We start from the raw sequence: 10,579 nt of genomic DNA, 5'->3' as shown, positions 1-10,579 counted from the left end.
CTGGAGACCAGTATTTTTCTAAACTTGACCTGTCAGAAGCTTATCATCAACTTCCTCTCAAGACTGCTTCCCGGCAGTTTCTGGTCCTTAACGCGCCTTTCGGCCTCTATCAATACCAACGATTGCCATTCGGGGTTGCCAGTGCCCCTGCTCTCTTTCAGCGATTCTTGGAACAATTATTGCTCACTGTCCCTGGGTGTATAAATTACCAGGACGACATTGTCACTGGCTCCACCACTGACGAACATCTTCAAAATCTCCACACACTTTTTCATGTATTACAGACTGCCTGTCTTAAGAGTAATCTTCAGAAATCAAAATTTTTTCAGGCGTCTATCACGTACTTGGGGTTTCAACTCTCTCGGGATGGTATTTGTCCGCTTCAGCAAACTGTCGCTGCGATCGATGCCCTTCCTTGCCCTACATCTGTTAAGGAACTGCGGGCCCTCTTGGGGAAAATAGCATACTATCACAAGTTTTTACCATCTGCTGCTTCAGTGGCTCAGCCGTTGCATCGCCTGTTGCATAAAAATGTGTCTTTTCACTGGTCCATGTCATGCGATGCGGCTTTCGAGAAATTGAAGACTATGCTGAAACAGGCCCTGTGCCTGGCTACTTATCAACCTGGCCAACATCTTGTTCTTGCCACGGACGCCTCTCAATACGGGGTCAATGCAGTCCTTGCACACCGTTTTTCTGACGGTTTGGAACAACCCATTGCTTATGCCCAACAAAAGTATTCTCAAATTGAAAAAGAAGCTTTGGCATCATTTATGCTCTTCATAAGTTTGGTGTTTTTTCTATGGATGCAAATTTTATCTTGTTACGGATCACAAACCACTTGTTTCCTTGTTTCATCCATCAACGTCACTTCCCGACAAGGCTGCACACCGCCTCCAGCGTTGGGCTCTTTACTTGTCTCGTATCAATTATGAGATTCATTTCCGGCCGACGGCTCAACGTGAATGCTGATGCACTGTCTCGCCTTCCCATGGGTCCTGATCTGGAATTCGATAGGAACGAACTTTTGTGTTTCCACCTGGATGTTGCCGAGCAGTGGGTTGTGGATGGGTTCCCCATCACTGGGGACCGGCTGGTGGCTGCTAAGGGTTCTGACCCTACCCTCTCTCGGGTTTTACGCTGTATTCAGAAGGGTTGGCTAGATCATCCGTCCGCTAAGACTCCTGATCTGTTGTGGAACTACTACGCTTTGCGTTAACTGCCTCACGGCTAGGGATGGTGTTATCCTCCTTTCCACCGAAAATGCTTCGCTGCGTGTTGTGGTACCTGCGTCTTTGCGTGCTGCGGTCTTGCGCCTCCTTCACCAAGGGCACTGGGGTGTCTCTCGCACAAAATCTCTGGCGCGCTGTCATGTGTACTGGCCCAACATTGACTCTGAAATCACACACATGGTCACTGCCTGCAGCCCTTGTGCGTCACAGGCTGCTACCCCGAAGTCATCTTTGTCACCGTGGCCTTGGCCTGAGAAGCCCTGGGAGCATATTCATGCTGACTTCATGGGACCTTTTTTAGGTACTTATTGGCTTCTCGTTATTGACGCCAACTCTAACTTTCCTTTCATTGCCCGTTGCATGTCACCTACCACCACGGCAACCATCAATGTTCTAGCTCGCATTTTCTCTTTGGAAGGCCTTCCCTCTACTCTTGTTACTGATAATGGTCCACAATTTGCCTCTTCCGATTTTGCAGATTTTTGTGCCCGTCACAGCGTCATGCACGTCACGGCCCCTCCGTTCCATCCACAGTCAAACGGTGAGGCTGAACGACTGGTCCGAACATTTAAAGCTCAGATGAGGAAACTCCTGACTTCTTCTGCTGCTGCTGATGCACTTCTCCAATTTCTGGCTTCTTACCGTTTCACACCCATGGGGGAGCACAGCCCGGCTGAGCTCTTACATGGCTGACAGCCCTGCACGCTACTTCACCTTCTGTGGCCTTCCACCTCGGCCGCGGGTGCCTTTACTTGGCCAGTTCACCGCCGATGACCGTGTATGGGTACGGGGATATGGCAGGCGGCCAAAATGGAGTCATAGCCGCATCTTACGGCACTGTGGCCAAAGCCTGTATGAAATCCAGATGGACATGGGTGTTGCAGTGCGTCATTCGGACCAGCTTCGGCCTCGTGTGCCGGATGCCGCTACACCACCTTCGGCTCTACCTGACACTCGAGATACTGGAATCTCTCATTACTCACAATGCAGTCTTCTCACCATCATATCGGTGCCAGCACAAGCTCTGACGCCACCAGGAGATGTGCCCATGCAGGAACCAGATGACCATCATGTCGTAGCAACTCTACTGTCCTCCTCCTCCTACGGACACGGACACGTCGCCCATGTCTATTGTTATAACCACTAGCCTTGCCACAACGGGCAGATTGGTACACAGGGCCCCAGCAGATTCGACCCCCACGTCTCCTGTCATCTCGACCTGTTATCATCGGGGACACATCTGTCCATACGGGAAGCCTCCTCCTCGAGACTTTACGGCCAGTCAAACAACACCTATGGACGTTAGCAATCTACAGGCCACCTCCATCAAGACCTGTGCAAAAACTTCAAAGGGGGGAAAAGTGTTGTGACTCGCCGATCTTTCAAAGTGCCGGCGCGTAGTTACACACGTCCTCTACATGCAGCGCTGTCTGCCAGCCATGCAGCAGCAGCGCCACCTAAGCGGCATATAAAAACTACATCAGTTGTTCGCTTCCTTTGTATCAGATTATACATTAGGGCACCATAAAAAATTCTGTTTTAAATGCAGTTGGAGCCAGCAGGGTTGAAAACCAAAGTTATAAAGCTATTGCAGGGTGCTAACAAATTTGTCACAAAAAACTACGAAGTTTCATTAAAATAATGTATGTGGTCTTAGAAATACACCACACTTACAATCTGTCAGACACTTTCCAGTTATTTGTCAGACACCTTCTACTCAGAAATGGAGTGGAATGATGACATTGTATATGTTAGTGTTACTTGCTAAGATTTTGAAATTACCGACAGTGGTTGTAGAGACAAAAACACAGTTTCACAAGCAAAATGTTGACAGACTGATTCAGGACGATTGTCATATCACTTAGAGAGAAAGTCAAGCACAGTCGGCATTTCACAAGAATGTGTGGGTCACATTACTGCTTTGCTTGGCTATCAGAAGATCTGTGCACGATGGGTACCCCGGATGCTGACTCCTGAAATGAAAGCTCACCACCGTATGGTATCCTCCATACAGTCCAGATTTAGCACCGTCTGACTTCCATCTGTTCCTGATAATGTAAGACGATCTTCAGGGACATCATTATGTTTCTGATGAAGACGTTAAGAGGACTGTGGTTGTGGAGTGTCGACTTCTTCTGTGATGGCTTCAGAAAACTTGTTCATCGTTGGCAGAAATGTATCCAATTGGCTGGTGGTTATGTGGAAAAGTGAATATTGATAATTAAAGATCACATTCTAAGGATTATTTCTGCATTTGATTTATTAAAATATTCCCATCCAAACCCAATTAACGAAGGTGGAGGCCTTACTTTTCATTCAACCCTCATACATTTTCACAGAGTCATCCGTTTCACATCAAAAAAATTCCTCTCATACAGGATGGCAACCCAGAGCCAGCATTTCTGCAATGACAAAATCTCCCTTGCCCAGTATGTGGAGGGTCTCACCAAGGCCATCATAGACAGGCACTATCCCCCAGATCTAGTCCACAAACAGATCTCCCATGCCAATCCCCCTCACACCCCCAATCACCCCTCCACCCCAAAGAACCAGCCATAAAGGAGTGCCCTCTTCTTCACCCCTTACCAGAACCACATCTTTTGCCAGGGATTTTAGTAACTATCATCATGCTTAGAAGTGAGGGGCATCCTACCCATTATCCTTCCCATCCCTCCTAAAGTGTTTTCTGTCACCCATTCACCCTCCCAACATCCTTGTCCATCCCTATGCCACTCCCAGTCCCAATGCCTTTCCACAAGGACCATATCCCTGTGGAAGACCCAGCTGCAAGACCTGCTCAGTACATACACCCAGCACTTCCTATTCCAGTCCTGTCACAGGTTTATCCTACCCCATCAGGGTCTGGGCCACGTGTGAAAGCAGCCATGTCATTACGCCAGCTCTGCTGCGACCATTGCACATCTTTTTTTATTGCTATGACTACCAATCAACTGTCCATTAGGACTGCCAAATTGTGTCCAAGAGCAAAGTAGACCACTCAGTGGCACAACACGCAGCTGTACATAACATTCTTAATTTCGATGGCTGCTTCACTACCTGAACCATTGGATCCTGCCCTCTACCACCAGCTTTTCTGAAATGCGCAGACTGGAGTTAGCTGTCACCCATTCACCCTCCCAACATCCTTGTCCATCCCTATGCCACTCCCAGTCCCAATGCCTTTCCACAAGGACCATATCCCTGTGGAAGACCCAGCTGCAAGACCTGCTCAGTACATACACCCAGCACTTCCTATTCCAGTCCTGTCACAGGTTTATCCTACCCCATCAGGGTCTGGGCCACTGCCGTGATTATCCCACCCTCAATCTACGGTAACATACTGTCCCCATACCCTCCACCCAACAGTCCCCCCCCCCCCCCCACCCTACCCCACCCCCACTGTCCTATTACTTTCACGCCATTCTTGTATCCCACACTCTTTGTTTGCGACTCTCTGCCAATACACTTGCCCATCTTTCCCTGCCCCTTTCCTTTTTTGCTATTTTTCCCACAACCTCTGATGCTGCACCTGTTGGCAGTCTATTCCCTACACACTTCGCTAGGCACTGCTCCTCTCTCCCCAAGCTCATAACAGTGCTGTCACTTTCCCTTCCCTGCTCACTCCAGATTGCTGCTCTTATTCCACGTGAAAAGTTGCATTCTGGCCCAAGCTTCCAGAGTTGGTGGTCATGAGTGCATGATGTGTGCTTGCTTGTGTAAATGAGTGGTGTGTATCTTTCTCGTTCAGACATAGGCTGTGGCCAAAAGTTTGCATGTATGTAATGTTTTTTTCCCTTATATTTTGAGAACTCATTTTTCAGTGTTACATTGAAAATGAAAAAAATAACAACCAGTTACATATGCTTATTGACACCACATATCACATTTATTTCAATTATTGATAAGAAAAGCTGAGTTAAAACTACTAAACCTAATCAATTAAAGAAAAAATAACCTCCACTCAAACACAGTTGAAAGTTTTTCAAACGCAAGCATTTTCAGAACTATTTAAAGTTCTCTTCTGAGAGATGAGGGTTTTCGTATTTATACTCCCTTACCACAGAAATATTCAGTTTTAATTGACGCAGAGCATTAAAAATCTCTCCAAAACGCATTATTTTTGTTATTATGCAGAAGTGTTGGGAAATGTACTTTGGTATTGTAGCCTGTCGGTGCTGCCAGAGACAAACCCTCGAAGATTTCTACAGGCACCGCAAGCGGTGCTTTGAACATTGCCACCAATGAACAACCTCTCAAGCGCTGACCAGTCGAGACTGCCAGAATGGTGTTATAAGCAGCAGGCATGTGGGCACCAGTCTTCTAGTCGAGATTCCTTCCGTGTTGCTAGTTGGTACTGAATGTTACACTGAGTTGTTGAGAGTTAGCTGTCCTGGCAAACATTCAGTGTATTTGGATGCATGTTGATGCCAGGCCTCTGTTTATAGTTAACCACATCTGCCATGAGTTGTCAACAGTATAGCAGTTCTTTCTCATGAGTTGAGTAAATTATATTTATTTAAAGTGCACTTGTGTCTGCTAATCTTTTGCTTGCCTGTCCTGATACCTACAGTGACAGATCGTTTGGCCACCTTCCACCTATTTATCGTTGGAATTGAGGACATAACATTTGGCTCCTCAGAACTTGATGATTACTGACTTGTATCATAACAGTGGCATTGATATACAGCTGTTAGTGGAATGTAGTTAGTTGATATCACATCTAGGGCATCCGTTCTTTACATGGAAAATAAACTGTCACTTTAAAGCTATGCATGAAACTTAGACTACATAGGGAAGACAAGATCCAATTTCAATATTAAATACAGTGATGATCCAAAGCATTATGGCCACTGCTCACTGCAAGACTGAGTGCCATCTGATAGTGTTGTGGACATATGACTCGGTGAGAAAATTATATAAGTTGAGCAGAGACAAATGGAAAATCATTCTAGTAACAATACTGGTCACAAATGAGGAAATCTACTGTCATAAGCAACTTGAACAAGGGCAGATTGATACGGCGTGCTACCTGGGAATGAGAATCTTGGAAACAGTGTAGCTGGTTGGCTGTTTGCATGCTGCTGTTGTGAGCATTTGTGGAAAGTGAAACTTCCTGGCAGATTAAAACTGTGTGCCCGACCAAGACTCGAAAGTGTTTGAACCGTGGGTGGTGAACCGTGAGTAGCTGAAATGATGTTTTACATCTGCAGCTTATCAAGAACATGGAGGGTAGAGGCTTGCCCACTGTGTAAATCAGGTTAGATGACCTCATGTAGGCATGTGTGTTTCAGAGTACACCATTCAGTGCTCATTGTTGAACATGGTGCTCTGGAGTAGAAGATCCATTTGTGTTTCCATATTGACCCAATGATTTAATCTATTATCATTGCAATAGCATGGAATCATTGAACTATTGTTGTTATATATCAGTAGAGCATTAGAGGAACTCAGGTCATTAAAATCAATTAATAAGCTGCAGAGATGTGCACAAGTAAGAAAGCTGTGGAACTCCAAATTGCTGGAAGAACATGCGCCAACTTCAGTACTACTCAATACCCTAAATATTAGCTTAGGTAATGCACCTAGACACAAAAAAAACTGCAACAGGAATTTGAAGTTTAAAGTATGACTGAAATCAGAACTCATATGAAAAGACTAAAGTATGCACTTGAAAAATTGCAGCTGCGATTCTGATATTTAATGTTTCTTAATTACTTGAGTAAAATGCAGCAGGTTTCATCTGCTTGAAAGTTGCGCCATATATAACAAACTCAGTGTTGTGGTTGTAATTGAACTTCTGCTACTTGAGAGGGTCCCCATGAAAAATGAGGGACAGTAGGACAATGAAACTTTACGGAAACATTTGCAAGGACATGCAGATGATAAATAATGAACGTTTTAATTTTCACATGAGAGAATAACTTTTGGTAATTGCGTACCATGTTTATGTTCCCAATGTGACAACCAACTGCACCCATGACAGCCTGTAACTGCACTAGATATTGCTCTACTGCTGCCCGAAACATCCCAGGTGGGATGTTGACAACCTTCCACATTATATTCATCTTCAGCATCCAACATGTGTTAGTTTCCATTGATAAACCCTGTCCTTCAGGTAACCCACCAGCCAGAAATCACACGAGTTCAAATCTGGTGATCTTAGTAGTCGTGCAATTTGGATCAGTTGGCCAATGATTTGGTTTTCTCCAAATGTGCTATGGAGCAACTGAGTGAACTCACAAGCAGTGTGAGGTGGAGTTTCATCGTGCATCAAAAGAGCTGAGTCCAAAGCACCTCTCCCCCGTAGAGCAGGAATAACATGTTCTGAAGTTTGTATGGACATCATTGCACTTTTCAAATGGTGGGCCATGGAATGTTCAGCTTTTGTGACACAGCTCATGCATTTCTTGATAGTCACACATTGCATCCGGCATTCTCAGTAACTTTTTCAAAAGTTTGTGGTGTAGCTGGCTGTTGGCCCCTCCCAGGAGCAATTCTCAAATCACCAGTTAATTTGAACTTCTGAATCATGTTTTTCAACTGTGCTGAGGAAAGAGATCTCTCTATATTCCTGTAATGTTAATGTGTCGATACTCACGAAGAGCAGCAGTACATCAAATGTTATGAGTAAAACCTTGCCATGAGGATGCATTGTTCATCTCAACAATACATTCTGCTGCCATTATTAGGCCTTATTTCTGTTCCAGGTAAATCTGTTGATTTAGTCACTGGCTCAAGTTTGCAGCTACATTTACAGTCAAAGGTTGTAATTCCTTCATTGGCTGCCATGGAAGGGTATCAATGATATGATATTTGATACAGACATAGTATGGGGTATGTGGAGTGTCACATTTTGTTTATATTTTTCTGCCTCTATGAAATCGTACATTCTCTTACTTTGTCCAGACCCATGTTGGCTGTCTGCAGCTTTAATGCACACTCATGTTTGTGTTCAATCCTACATCACTATACCAGTACTGGCACGTAATGGCAAGTCACGATCCTATAAGGTTGGATACCCATACAGTAATTAATTCTCTGTCTACTGGCTCAAATACCAAAAGTTCAGTTTTAGCCACCCTGTAGTTTCTCAAAATTTTTTACACACCACCAGGGGATGCAAAGGGCAGGCAACAGGTGGTGGATGCCATTTGGCTGCCAAAGAAGTAAATACTCCATTACAGCTCTACTAATGTGTGAACACAGCAATATCCAGATGAAGCAGAGAATGTATGATCTTCATAGAGGCAGAAAAATATAAACATAATAGTGACACACCACATACCCCATACTCCGTCCGTATCAAATATCATATCATTGATACCCTTCCATGGCAGCCAATGAAGGCATTACAACCTTTGACTGTAAATGTAGCTGCAAACATGAGCCAGTGACTTAATCAACATATTTACCCGGAACAGAAATAGGGCCTAATAATGGCAGCGGAATATATTGTTGAGATGAGCAATGTATCCTCATGGCAGGCAGCAAAAGAGAAAAGAAAGAATGATTCTGGTAAAACTCTCTTACTGACATTCCCAAAAACCGAGCAAGAGGTCAGGAATTATAGACTGCGTAGGTCTGATAACAAAATTATCTGACCATGTTTATCTTGGCCCTGTTTAACAGATCAGATGGTGACCATTCAGATGATGGTATGCACTCTACCTGATCAAAAGTACCCAGACACCTATTAGTGGATATTAATGTGGATTGTGTCCCCTCTTCGCCTTTATAATGGCTTGAAATCTGCTGGGGACACTTTCAATTAGGTGACTGGCAGCCAAAAACAGAGAAGGTAGTGATGTTGGACTCTGGGATGTGGAGTAAAGTTGACATTCCCACTCATCCCAGAGGTGTTCCATTGGGTACAGGCAGGAATCTGTGCAGGTCAGTCCATTCCACGAATATTATTGTCCAAAAATCATTGCCTCATAGATGCTGCTTAATGACAGGGTGCATGCTGATACACACAGTCATAGTTTCCAGACTGTTTCTCTACTGTACACAACACACAATGCTGTAAAATGTGTTTATATCCTTCCACATTTAGCATTTTATGAAGCACAGTAAGTGAACCACAATGTAACCATGAAAACCATCCCCATAGCATAATAACCACCTCCTCATAATCCACTATTGGCACTACACAAGATGGCAGGTGATGTTACTCAGGCATTCGCTTAACCCAAAATCTACCATCAGAATGCCACAGGGTATAGTGTGATTCATCACTCCAAATCAGTCGTTTCTGGTAATTCAATGTCCAGTGGCATCACTGTTTACACCTTCTCAAGAAGCATTGCTGAGCAATGACTATAGAATCTGTGGCTTATGAGGAGCCGCTTTGCCATTGCATCCCATTAATTTAACTCGCTATGCATAGCCACTATGCTAGCTAAACTGCTGGTAATTCTTCGAAGTTCTGAATGATTCCTTCTGCAGGTTCCATGCAGTTTTTTCCACATATCCCATTAATTTAACTCGCTATGCATAGCCACTATGCTAGCTAAACTGCTGGTAATTCTTGGACGTTCTGAGTGATTCCTTCTGCAGATTCCATGCAGTCTTTTCCACGTATCCCATTAATTTAACTCCATATGCATAGCCACTATGCTGGCTGAACTGCTGGTAATTCTTGGAAGTTCTGAGTGATTCCTTCTGCAGGATCCATGCAATTTTTTCCACCCTCCTCAGCAATGTTCAGTGGTCCCTGTCCAGCAGTTCTTGAGGCCTGACTGGGCTAGATTTAGCTATGGTTTTTCCGTCACATTTCCATGTCACAATCACATCACCAACAGGCCACTTTGGCAGCTTTAGAATGGTTGAAGTGTCCCTGATGTTTTTTTTTTACCCAGATGACATCCAGTTACTAGTCCATGTTCTAAGTCATTGAGCTATCCTGACTGACCCATCCTGCTGTTACTGCTTCTCTACTAACAGAACAATACTCCCTGCCTCATTAATACTTGCAGCTCGGCCTCTCATGACATTTTGTGTTCTGTTCCACATTGCATTGGGGTTTCCTTCATACTTTTGATCTCCTCCACCAAAAACTCCTCGCCTCAGCAGAATTATATGGGGAAAGAAAGGGAAAAACCTTTGCTAATTGGCTCCCTGTCTACAGAGGATGACCATGTTAGTGTCTCCAAATTTATTTATTGATTAGTCCAGTAGATTCACACACTGCAATCAATATCTCATTATACTCTCCAGTCCTTGTATTCACTGCTCAGTGGGAAGTCATTGAGGAGTGGTCACCTCCTGATGTAAATTAGCCTGGCAGACAAAGCAGTGCCCAAAAGAAGGTCACTTTGATGGGCACTCAGAAAGGCAAACTGAATGTT

Source organism: Schistocerca cancellata, chromosome 2, assembly GCF_023864275.1.
Source record: "Schistocerca cancellata isolate TAMUIC-IGC-003103 chromosome 2, iqSchCanc2.1, whole genome shotgun sequence".
NCBI classification, from domain to species: Eukaryota; Metazoa; Arthropoda; class Insecta; order Orthoptera; family Acrididae; genus Schistocerca; species Schistocerca cancellata.
Note: the sequence above shows the minus strand (reverse complement) of the source record.